Genomic DNA, 13,664 nt, shown 5'->3' with positions numbered 1-13,664 from the left:
TCAATCGTTTGTGTCGGTCTTCACTGGTTTAAACATGGAGTAAACATGGAGTGCCGTAACACGTGTGAATAAATTACCTTATTCACACTGGATTGAACTGAGATTTTGAATAGTAAATTCGCCGTGATGATTTATGAGGCGACAACCAAATTATTAAAATTTTCAGTGCTACAACGCTACGACTAAAATATTACACAGGGGCCGGAATGTTTTTCTAATGTACAATAAAGGTACTGAACGAATAGAAGTATTCATCCAAACATAAATTTACATATAGAAAATATACGCATTTTGTCAATACAGTTGTATTCACCATTTGTTATATAAATCCATTCACCATTTCAGATCATCACACATGCCTTTGAATATGTACACAAATACGTGCGTGCATACACGCACATACACACACGCATACACATACGCACACACAAACACAAAAACACACAAACCCCCACACACACAAACACACACAAACACTCACACACACAAACACTTACAAACTCACACACGAACATGATGATATATACCTACACGTGCGTATCTACACATATTTACATATTTTGTATCTTTTACTAGTTTCAGTCATATGACTGCGCCCATGCCTCGGCACCAACTTGAATGGTTTTAGTTGAACAAATCCAAATTGATTGCAGGACTTTTTAAAACTCTAGTATTTATTCTGTCGGTGTCTTATACCGAGATGCTATGTTACCGGACGTCCGGCTAAGGTGCACTACACTGCGCCCATTAGATCCCCGAAAGGGTGTCGGTAGATATAGACAGCAGGACGGTGACCACGGAAGTCGGAATCCGCTCAGGAGTGGGTGACAACTTACCTGCCAAATCGACCGGCCTCGAAAATGGATGGCGCTGAAGCGAGCGAGTGACCGATGCCGAACCGGCCGTGCGACAGTTTGCGCGATCGCGGGCGAGTCGATTTTCCGAATCCCCGTCGAGTAGGAGAGCGCCGCGGCGTGCATGGAAGCCGCGAGATCGAGCCCGGGTGAAGCCGGCCGCAGGGGCACATCTCGGTGGAAGTAACAAATATTCGAACGAGACCTTCGAACACCGAAGTGGAGAAGGGCTCCGTGCCAACGGTGGTCGAGCACGGGTCAGTCGGTCCTAAGAAGCGGGCGAAAGCTTCCACGAAAGGCGCTGTATCCGTCGTTGTTGTAGCGAGCAAACGGAGATGTAAATATGCCAACACCGCTTGATACGCGTCGGTGGAAGACAAACAAAGGCACAAAGACGCACATACAATGATGTCTACACAAACACGCACACACACAAATACATACATATATATATATATGTGTGTGTGTACGTATGTATGTATATATATATATATATATATATATATATATTTATACACCCACACATACATAGATATATATACATAATCATAGGGTAAAATTAATTTATTAATTTTAACCTTTTATTATTATTGATAATATAATTCACCTTCACTCCCTGATAGTAAATTGCAGATTCTGCGGAATTATTCGTGGTACACGTGGGTGATTGAGGGAGAATGCGAGATCTCATTCGTCTGTTTGAATTCGGATGTATTGGTTTTCGGATATATGCTGCTCGATCGCGCTTGGTCGCGTACGTATGTTAATTATCAGTGCTCTCAAATTTAAAATTGAAATACTATACTGATGACGGGAGTAAGTGAGTAGAAATATGATTTTACATATTTTTACATCTCTTTAACTTAGAAACCCCTATATAGTTAACCAAAGCTGGGTGGATTCTTAATTTTTGTCTCTTTACCTGTGTGAATTGAGAGTATTACTGTTTGGGAGATATCATATGGTATTGGAATAGTATTATAGTATTTAACTGCTATTTCTAAATTTCGGTATGTGGTTAAGCACATTTTGCTGAACCCTAATTATAATTATGCTTATAATTATAGAAGTTTACATATATATATATATATATATATATATATATATATACAGCTGGCGATTTTCAGATCCCCTCTACGAAATCCACTTACAAAAATTTACTAGTCCCAAGGATACAGTAAAACATACTTGCCCAAGCTGCCACGCACTGAGACTGAACTCAAAACAATGTTGTTGGGAAACAAGCTTCTTACCACACAGCCACATCCATCCATCTATCTATCTATCTATCTATCTATGGGATAGATAGATAAGTAGACAGACAGACAGACAGACAGACAGATAGATAGATAGATAGATAGATAGATAGATAGATAGATAGATAGATAGATAGATAGATAGATAGATAAGTAGATAGACAGACAGACAGATAGATAGACGAAAACACAGCACGCAAACAGGAGCACACTTACACCCCTACACACACACATTCGTTTGGGCATAGCTCATCAAATTATGCATGCATTCCATTCATAGTAACGGTGTGATTGTTATAGTTTACATCGATATAATAATATTGCGATCGATGGTGACACTAAACATGAATAAATATATATTATGCATACAATTAGGCAACGGGTGATGTTACTATATTCCCGGTAATTCTAAACGTATTCGTTCATTATATTTACTGTTGCACAATATGAATCCAAATCGTATAATGATCCATTTATTTCTAGCACTCTTCAAAAAAATTGCATTAGGAATGCTACTATAATTTAATATCGTTCTGTGCCCGCGTGTGCAAGCAGTCGTGTGCATATGCCTGTGTATGTAGTTGTTATTGCACATCGTGAAATGCAATAAAGTATGAATGAAAATACCTCCACAGGTTGAGTGGAATGATATCTAGTTGAAGCTGAATCAAACAGCGAATCACAAAGGTTCAGTTTGCAAAATGTATCTACTTTCTCACATGTGCCTGTATGTGTGTTTATGAGCACGCCAGTCTATGTTCAAGCCTGTGCGTGCGCGTGCCTGTGTGTGTGTGTGTGTGTGTGTGTGTGTGTGTGTGTGTGTTTGTAAGTTACTTCATGTTACATTATTGTATTTTCCAACAATAAATCTTTACAACAAACGATGAACCAAAGACGACATGTAAAGATTGGAGAAGCAATATTGAATTATACTGTGACAAAGACATTTTCCTTCTTGGTATAAAATAAATATGATAATCTGTTTAAATATGTTGAGGGATCCTTCTACCAGTGACTGTTTTCTACATATGTAACTTTTTATAAAAACAAGCTTTCATACATACATACATATATACATATGTGTGTGTGTGTGTGTGTGTACATATGAGTGAGTTTGTGTTCGTAGGTATATGTATGCACACAAACACACACACACACACATATATATATATATATATATATATATATAAACATACCTAGGCCTCATTAATAAAAAAAGAAGCATTAAGAAATCCTTACCAAAATTAAAAACAAAAATTGATGTAACCTCTCTAGGGGAACACTTGCAAAGTAATAGATGGATTTAAGAAAATCCCAAGGCAAAAATGAATGACATGTCTTCTATTCTGGCATGAGAGGTCATTACGCCTCAATAACAACATCTTTTAATATGGCTCAATTGATTTTGGATAAGATAATAGAAACAAATTATAATACCGAAATAGAAACAATATTTCAATCAATGCTCTCTGGATTAAAACAAAAGACATTAAAGAATTATATGATCTAAGCATGGGACGAAATGACTCAGCAGAGATAAGTGATATAGTCAGTTTTTACATATTAGTAATCTAGGAAATTTCATCCCATTTCTGGTGATCAGTATAAGAACGACAGTCTACTCTTACTACTAAACGCTAATCTTTAAAAAAAACTATTAAATTTAGGAAAGAACTACATTACTTCTTTAAATCATAAACTTCTTTATTACAGTAGACTAACAACAGTCAATTTCCTAGATGCTACCCTCCACCGAGACTCCCGTTACAATAAACCCTTGAAAATGACGAAAAAAAATTCAATATATACATAGGCAATGCAACATCCCAAAGGCATAATTAAAATGTGGTAAAGAACATATCTCTAAAAATTGTTTTTTTATCTTCTAATTAAATATTACTAAATGAAATAGTAACTCAATATAACGAAGCTCTCAACAACAAGTGTAATATAGAAACAAAAAAAAACTACCATGATAAAGGAAAAATGTAAGAATAGAAGAAAAATCATCTGGTTTAATCGTCCCTACAACATACAAGTTTCCACTGCAACAGCTGTTATCTTACAAAATACTGCAAAAAATCCTTCCACCCTAATCCCAAATAGTACAAACTAACAAACGCAACGTAAAATTCGAATATTTCGCAAACAGACAACTTAACACAATGTAAATAAATTTCTATACTAACAACACTATGACATGCTCCATTAATAGCTTTCACCTTCCAGATACGAGGAGGAAATCCTCGAAATAACATCAACGGGTAAAGAAACTTGCTGACCAGCTAAAACATACAACTTACATTCTTTTGTGAACCCTAAAAAAGTTCATTAAACCTTAAGCTGATACATCCATTTACTAAGTTTTTAAATACTCCACTAAAGTTTGCAGTTTTACCTTTACTATTTGAAAGCAAAGGATTAAAAGCAATAAAACTGAAAAGAACTGAAATTAATGACACATCCACTGACCAAAAAACTTCCTCTACCTACCTGCTTGCAACACTAAACAGTTGCATGACTCTTAGCCGGCACACCTAAGCAGACGCCTCTGTTCGCGAAGTCCTATATGCCGAAATGAAATCCTCTGAACAATAACCTAACGGCAACATTTAATCAATGAAATTTTCTCAACAACACCTCTTTATTACCACTCCTACGTGACATGACCTTAATTCAAATGAGACATTGAAAATAAGAGCAACCTTCTCTACAGCTTCAGGAAAGTGGTAGCAGACATGGATTACAACGGTGGCAGGTTACAATATACCTTCATTCTTACCTAGATGATAAATATCGGGAAGTGTATTAGAAAATAACGACTGAGAGGGACGCATCTCTTAAAATTCGTCAATCTGTAATAAATTATTATAATTTACACCGTATAGTTGATATTCATTCCATGTGAATGAAGACATTCTAAGATGTCCTTAATACTTTATAACAATCTCTCCTTTGTTTCTAAAATTATTTTGTCACTTATAAAACTAGTGATTCTAACTAAATGGTACATGGACCATGATACTTTCTCCGGTCTCCCTTCACACGGGAATATACATCGATTTCTAAATACTGGTTCTAATAAAGACAATCTAAAGTTTGAATCACACAGCATGGCCGCAGCTCTGAGCTGAAACTACAGAAAAAAATGTATAAATTCTTTGATCGATTCGTTCGACTAAGGGCGGTGCTCCAGCATGGCCACAATCAAATAACTGGAACAAGTAAAAGAATAAAAGAATTAATATGTATACATGTGCATGGATCTAGTCGAATGACTGGAGTAGGTCGGGTTTAAATGCTCTTCCAGATTTTCCTTCCATCTCTCCATCTGTATTTCCTTGTTGATAAACATGTTTACCATTTGTCTTCGACTGATTAAGAAGTGACTCAAGACTTTGGTATTATGTACTATGAATTTGGAGGTATCTACGCAGGTGTGAAACTTATATCTTCACATTCGAATATAATATACATTAACTATACTTAAACTAACAACTGAATATTCAAAATATTTTTTTAAAAAACAAGCTACCCTTTTCGGAAATGTGGTGAACTATGATTTAGAATATTGGTGAGGTTGTCATAGAAATATATACGTGCATTCTCAGCGCATTGTTACACAAAATGATAAGCAAAGAAAGAAACCCTTTATAGGAACATTATAGAATAAGGCATTATATTTCCAAAGTTCATAAAATAAATGATAGGTTATGAAAATGAAAACAAAAATCTGGTTACATGAAGATTTCTCTAATATTACTCTATCGAAATTTTAAGTGCATAAACAAAATTGGAAGCATAATTATGTGCACATGTTTTATGAAAAATAATGGTGGAATAACTAAATTATAAATTAGAAATAAAGAAACAAAAAATGATCTGAAAAGTACTTGAATTAATAATTATAAAATATTAAAGAAACAGCATTTTCATATAATACAGAGCAATTTCTTTTGTGGCAGACATCTTGGTTCGTGTTTGATATATTTCATTGTTTTACATGTTCACATTTATACACTTACAGAATGAATCAGAAATTTATCAAAAAGGAAAAAATTGCTTAGCAAAACATTTTGTTACACGATGTGCAATTTTTATTCATGCATTCTGTTGTGCAAATAGTCTTACGCTCGAAAATATGAAATTAAATACAAGACCTATCCGCGTAATTCGTGAATTATCTATACATTATCTATAACACTCACGTCCTAAGCTGATGTCGGAAAATGAAATCCTCTTTAAGATGATATATAATAAATGTTGCTCACAAATTATTAATAAGCACAGGCATTGCTATGTGGTTAAGCGGTATTTTGTCTGCCGTTACGTTCTCAGTTCAAATTCCGCCGAGGTCGACTTTGCCTTTCATCCTTTCGGGGTCAATAAATTAAACACCAGTTACGCACTGGGGTCGATGTAATCGACTTAATCCGTTTGTCTGTCCTTGTTTGTCCCCTCTATGTTTAGCCCCTTGTTGGCAATAAAGAAATAACAAACTTGGTTTTCAGGCACGTCATTGGCCTTCAGTCCTAATGCGTGGCAACTTGAGCAGCTATCTTCTAACTCGTCTGTCGCCCCGAGCGGACTAATTCCTTATAAGTGTTAAGACGATATATATATACATATATCTAAAACGCGGCGAGCTGGCAGAAACGTTAGCACGCCGAGCGAAATGCTTAGCGGTATTTCGTCTGCTGTTACGTTCTGAGTTCAAATTCCGCCGAGATCGACTTTGTCTTTCATACTTTCGGGGTCGAAAGATTAAGTACCAGTTACGCACTGGGATCGATATAATCGACTTAATCCGCTTGTCTGTCCTTGTTTGTCCTCTCTGTGTTTAGTCCCTTGTGGGTAGTAAAGAAATAGGTATTTCGTCTGCCGCTACGTTCTGAGTTCAAATTCCACCGAGGTCGACTTTGCCTTTAATCCTTTCGGGGTCAATAGATTAAGTACCAGTTACGAACTGGGGTCGATGTAATCGACTTAATCCGTATTCTGTTCTTGTTTGTCCCCTGTATTGCTCCTTGTGGGCAATACAGAAATAAGAAACGTTAGCATGCCGAGCGATATGCTTAGCTGTATTTCATCTGTCTTTACGTTCTTAGTTCAAATTCCGCCGAGGTTGACATTGCCTTTCATCATTCGGGGTCGAGAAATTAGTTACCAGTTGCGTAGTGGGGTCGATCTAATCGACTGATCCCCTCCCCAAAAATTTCAGGCCTTGTGCCTAAAGTTGACAAAAATGTATTTGGTTCCATGAGCTTACAAAACGCAAATGCTAGTCTGTTATAATCGTTACTTAAACACACGAATAAACATTAATACACGTAATTTATTTCATAAAGATATTTGTAAAACAAAAGAATTTCAACACGAACCAACAACGTGTCAAAATCTAAAAACGTTTGACAACGTATATATTATGATACATTAAAAACGACAATCTGGATGGTTTACATTGACGGTTGCATAATGTAAACTCACATCTGTAAGATACCCGAATGTTAATTACGTTGTCTAGACAGCTAATTTTCTTCGGAGATCATGTTCGTCGCTTTTATGGTATATAGCATACATTGAACGCTCTTTGGATACGTTCTGAAATTAAGTAATAAAATTAAGTGATAGAATGTTACTGTGCAACAAAAAGCATCGAGTGATATTTTATAATTTAACATTTCGCGGCAATAGTTATAAAAGAATGTCCATTTTAGTAGTACACATACACACATTTACACACACACACGCATATACTCACGCATATATATGTGTGTGTGTGTTTGTATGTGTATATATATATATATACACATATAGTAAGACTAAGCACGTGTCTGTCTTGACACAGAGAGCTGGGGTTAGTCTTGCGGTTTGCATCTCGAGGACCAAATGTACTGATGAAGTCACGGACACTTGAATTATGCAAGTAATTCTTTTGTTAAGACCGAAACCGAGGTATGCATTTAAGTCTGTTATTTATTTAATTTTTCATATGTCCTGCCCGCCAAAGTTGGTTCTGGTGTTCGCTGAATTCTTCCTCTAGAGAATTTCCCTTGTAGTTTGATCGTTGATGGTCTTCTTCTAGCATTCTGGCCGGCTACCTAGCAGGCCAGCCCTGCCAATATACACATATATTTGAATTTTCTCTGACTCCTCAGATTTTTTGAATGCTGGACTACTGGTTTTAAATTGATATTAAAATTAATATTAATTTATCTCCCTCAATTTTTAAATATTATTTATATATATATATATATATATATATATATATATATATATATAGGTATGTATGTATGTATATGGAGGCGCAGTTGCCCAGTGGTTAGGGCAGCGAATTCGCGGTCGGTGGATCGTGGTTTCGATTGTCAGACCGGGCGTTGTTTGTGTTTATTGAGTGAAAACACCTATGGCTCCACGACGCTCCGGCAGTGGATGGTGGCGAACCCCTGTGGTACTCTTTCACCCCAACTTTCTCTCACTCTTTCTTCCTGTTTCTTGAGTAATGCTGCGATGGACTGGCGTCCACATACGCCACAGAAACCGGGAAATCGGGCCCAAGTGCTTGGCTAGGACTGAAAAGGGTGCATAAAAAATAAATAAATAATATAAATATATATAGGTATACAAGCCAAAGTACCCGGCATTGCTCGGATAGGATACTTTTCTTTTGATCGGCAGATCGATAAATTTTTTTTTTAACTAAACAGTTTCAAAATTCGGATACTGGTAGAATGTGTCATATAGAACATCTTTTACTCTTAGCGTTGTTGAAAAAGTTTCTATTTACGAAGTTATTTCGTGTTGTCCTGTTACGGTATTTTCAACCAATCAATGAATATAATTACCGCTCTTGTTTGTCAACAACAACTACCGGCGGTGTATATTTCTTTTGTCACTGTTATTTATGACATACTTCACCTCAGTTACGTTCGTATGAATGAACGAATGTATCTGAAGCACGTTTACTCCATGGCAATAACATAATCGTTCGCGCATTTCTACTGCCTTTTGCTTTTTTCTCCTGCTTTTCAGCTACAATTTTCAGAAAGATATCCTCTCGTCCTCACCTCATTTTCTCGTAAATTATTGTTTTTTGTTTTTTTGTTTTTTTTTTCCAAAAACCCAGCTTTCCAGATACGGTGATTACAGAAAATTGCCAAAATTTTGAAATTTCTTGCCCCCTTATCCGTTCAACCTCTAATTGCTTCATTTTTCACTTTTTGCGTAACCCAAACCCTAAAACCTTAACCATAAAACCCTAACACAAACTCTAACCCTAACCCTAACACTAACCCTAACCCTAAAACCCTAAAGCTAAAACCAGTACAAACGCACGACCTGTGTCATAAATAACAGTGACAAGGAAAATATACACTGCCGATAGTAGTTGTTGTTGACAAGCAACAGCAATAATTTTATTCAGTTGAAAACACGTCATTGATTGGTTCAAATTAACGAAATACGACAACTTTAACACGAAATAACATCGTAAATAGAAACTTTTCTCAACAACGCTGAGAGTAAAAGATGTTCTATTTGACACATTCTACCAGTATTCGAAGTTTGAAAGTGTTTAGTTAAAACAAAATTAATTTATCGACCTGCCGATCAAAAGGAAATGATCCATCGAATGCTTAAAGAATGTTAATGGAAATAAATATATTTATTCTGATAAAAAGGATATGCTCGGAAAAATTCTGTCATATCACGTGAGTATAAATAAAGTTATTAAAACAAATCCTAAAATCAATCTCTGTTTACTTATGTAGAACTTGTGAATATGCAATGATTTCAGTGTGTCCTTTAATTGGTGTACAATGAGAAAGAGTTTTAAGACTTCCAGCTCACCAACATCCTACACATAATTGCCCATGAGAGAAGCGAGGAGAAGCAAGGTGAAGTCCAACAACATTGAGAGATTGTGCTTGAGATTTGTTTATGGATATAGCACATACGCCAACACACACAGAGGCACATACACACTCACAAACAAATACACGCGCGTGCATACATACACACGCACGCACATGCGCATGCAATGAGGCGAAGGAAATGAATGGGAGGTAAATTTATTCAACGTTGAATTGTGAATGTGTTACGCGTTAAGTTTAGTGACACTAATTGATCCCGGATCTGGTGAGTGATAAGGGAATCGTGAGTTTTGTGTAGTGATTAGCCGACAACCAATTTTGGGTTAATTTTTATCCACTCAACCGCAGGTTTTGGGGTAGTTTTTTTTACGCATTTTACATACATCCGGATGCATAAGGATTATCATCACCATCATCATCCTCGTAGTCGTTGACATCGTTTTCATCATCATCATCATCATCATTGTTGTTATTATTATTATTGTGGAGGCGTGAGCTAGCGGAGTCGTTGCCATGCCGGCCGAAACGCTTAGCAGTATTTCGTCTGCCGCTACGTTCTGAGTTCAAATTCCGCCGAGGTCGGCTTTGCCTTTCATTCTTTCGGGATCGATTAAATAAGTACCAGTTACGTACTGGGGTCGATATAATCGAATTAATCCGTTTGTCAGTCCTTGTTTGTCCTGTCTGTGTTGAGCTGCTTGTGGGTAGTAAAGAAATAGTATTTTGTCTGCCGCTACGTTATAAGTTCAAACTCTGCCGAAGTCGACTTTACGTTTTATCCTTCGTAATAAGTACTAGTGAAACACTATGGTTGATGTAATCGACTATTCCCCTCCCCAAAATTTCGGGACTTGTGCCTATAGTAGAAAGGATTATTATTAAGTCGGCGAGCTAGCATATTGCAAGTACGCCTTGCAAGATGTTTTGTCACATTTCGTCTGTCCTTACGATTTGAGTTCAAATTCCACCGAGGTCGACTTTGCCTTTCATCTTTGGAAGTCGATAAAATAAGTACCGTTTGAAAGCTGGGGTCGATGCTATCGACTTGATCGCCTCTGCCGAACTTGTTGGCTTTGTACCAAAATTCGAAACACTTAGTATTTTTTTTTTTTTTTTTTGCAAACACAGTCGGGATCAAATTTGTCCTTTTGTGGTCAATAAAATAAAAAACAGTTGAGCACTGGAGTCAATTTAATTGATTTTATTCGTTTCCTTTAAACTGCAGGACTTGCGCCAACATCCGATACTATTATTATTGTTGCTGGCAGTATCATTGACACGCCGGACAAAATGCTTCGCAGCATTTCGTCCGCCTTTACGTTCTAAGTTCAAACTCCGCCGAGGTTGACGTCGTCTTTCATCATTTCAGGGCCGATGAAAGAATTACTGGTTTCGATATAATCTGCTACCCCTTCCTCCAAAATTTCAGGCATTGTGCCTTAAATGGAAAGGATTATTAGGAGCTACATTATTCGATTCATTACGATTATTTCAAACACACACCAACACACAGTCACCCACGCACATCACACACATATACATGTTTCAGTGTGGTCCTGTGTGTTCGTCTTAATCCTTTTTGCCTTTGAACAGTTTTTTTTCCATTTTTTGCGGTCATTGGTGTGTTTCTTGGCTGTTTCCTATGTCAGGCCGGTGATCCTGAGCTCGAACAAAACGCTCCGCTTCTATGTCTGCTTCGGGCGTCCTCGCTCCCTTTTCTCCTGCGGGTTCCAGTCAAGTGCTTGTCGTGTCACATTTGAGGGTTCTTTCCGCAGTATGTATCCGATCCATCTCCATTTCCTTCGTCTAATCTGAACATGTATGGGCTCCTGTGTGTTATGTATTTATATAGTACCGTTTCGTTTGTTTTGGCACATAACCATTACTTTTACCGTTCTCTATGTACACTATATTTCCCACTCAGTTTAGCATCGCCACTTACCTCCGTAAGGGAACAAGTAGAGGTGATTAGATTTACTATAGTATATACAATATTAGTGTGGAGGAACATGGCCTAGTAGTCAGAGCAGCGGTCGAGGGATCGCCAGTTCGAATCTCAGATAGGGCAATGTGTGTGTTTATGAGCGAAACACCTAAGCTCCACGCGGCTCCAACAGAAGGTAATGGCGAACTTCTGCTGACTCTTTCGCCACAACTTTCTCTCACTCTTTCCTCCTACATCTTGCAGCTCACCTAGACGTCCCGTCTAGGTGGGGAACCTATACGCCTAGGAAACCTGGAAACCGGCCCTTAAGAGCCAGATGTGGTTCGAGAAGGAACAAACAACGTACACTATACTTAACACTCAGTTTAGCATCACCACTTACCTCCGTAAGGGAAAAGCTAGAGGTGATTATATTTACTAAATTATATACAATATTGGTATATATTTACATTATGGACTCTGTAGGAAGTAACGACAAGGGGAAAGAAAGGACATTAAACATTGTTATTGATTACATTCGACGTCTGTCTAAACCTACAAAGATACCCCCGCATGTGTAAACATATTGCTCCACTTTACAATAATAGATTTAATTTGATTAAACCTAATTAAACACAGGGTGAAATAATCTGATGAATTCGCCTCATGCTGAGTTATTTATTCCTATTAGAACAACAAATGTGCGTGTGTTAATTACCACATGTAAAAAGCTGTATGTTTTATTTGTATTTGCTCTTGTCACAATTAAACATATAATATTTATTAATACGAAATCTATAACGTCCTTCAATAGATATCGTTAAATCGCTACAAAAAAAAATTGTTGAGATTTTTGTTCCAGAACTTTACAATCATGGTTCAAATACTGTTCAGGTCAACTGTTCTTTATTTTCATTCATATGTTGATGAAATAAGATTTCTATTATTATTTAAGAGTAGCTTCCCTTATTGATCTTATTGTTTTCCAAAGTGTAATTCGGAGCTGGCAGAAACGTTAGCAAGCCAGATGTAATCGAATTAATCCGTTTGTCTGTCCTTGTTTGTCCCCTCTATGTTTAGCCCCTTGTGGGCAATAAAAAAAATAAGAAACGTTAGCTCGCCGGGCGAAATGCTTAGCAGTATTTCGACTGTTTCGTTCTGAGTTCAAATTCCGCCGAGGTCGACTTTGTCTTTCATCCTTTCGGGGTCAATAAATTAAGTACCATTTGCATACTGGGGTCGATCTAATCGACTGGCCCCCTCCCCAAAAATTTCGAGCCTCATGCCTAGAGTAGAAAAGAACATGCAATTCGGTGCAGACGATTGCATGACTGTTTCCTCGAGTGAAGAGGATTGCTAGAAAATCGCGAGTTTTTTTACTGAGAAGAAAAAGGAATGTGGAGAGAGAAGTGCCGTCTCCCAAGAAATTTCCTGAAAGGTGCATCACAGTTGCTATCATAGTACAAATAAACGAACTTGCCTTGGAGATATGCCAATAGTGTGGAGAAAGACGACGTGGATCGGGCATTTGCCTTAGAGGTGATATTCACCATAATTTTGGGGGAGAGCATTTGTTTCGGATTTTTACGTTGTAGAGTCTATGCTCGCCGGAGTCGTATTTGTCTTTCGTTTTCCATGAGTTACTCATTTACACTTTTACTCTTTTACTTCTTTCAGTCATTTGAGTGTGACTATGCTGGAGCACCGCCTTTAGTCGAGCAAATCGACCCCAGGACTTATTATTTGGATGCCTACTACT

General features: G+C 37.2%; 1 long non-coding RNA gene across 1 annotated transcript; it reads left to right on the top strand.

The window, feature by feature from the left end:
* Nucleotides 1-1,058: 1,058 nt before the first annotated feature.
* On the top strand, nt 1,059-12,025 carry LOC118764969. The gene is made up of 3 exons (XR_005000809.1): nt 1,059-1,166; nt 2,486-2,492; nt 12,012-12,025. It is a non-coding gene; the product is annotated as an uncharacterized LOC118764969 (long non-coding RNA).
* The last annotated feature ends 1,639 nt before the right edge of the window (nt 12,026-13,664 follow it).

Source organism: Octopus sinensis, linkage group LG10 (genome assembly GCF_006345805.1).
Source record: "Octopus sinensis linkage group LG10, ASM634580v1, whole genome shotgun sequence".
NCBI classification, from domain to species: Eukaryota; Metazoa; Mollusca; class Cephalopoda; order Octopoda; family Octopodidae; genus Octopus; species Octopus sinensis.
The sequence above is the reverse complement of the archived record's forward strand: the minus strand, read 5'-3'. Positions and strand labels throughout refer to the sequence as shown.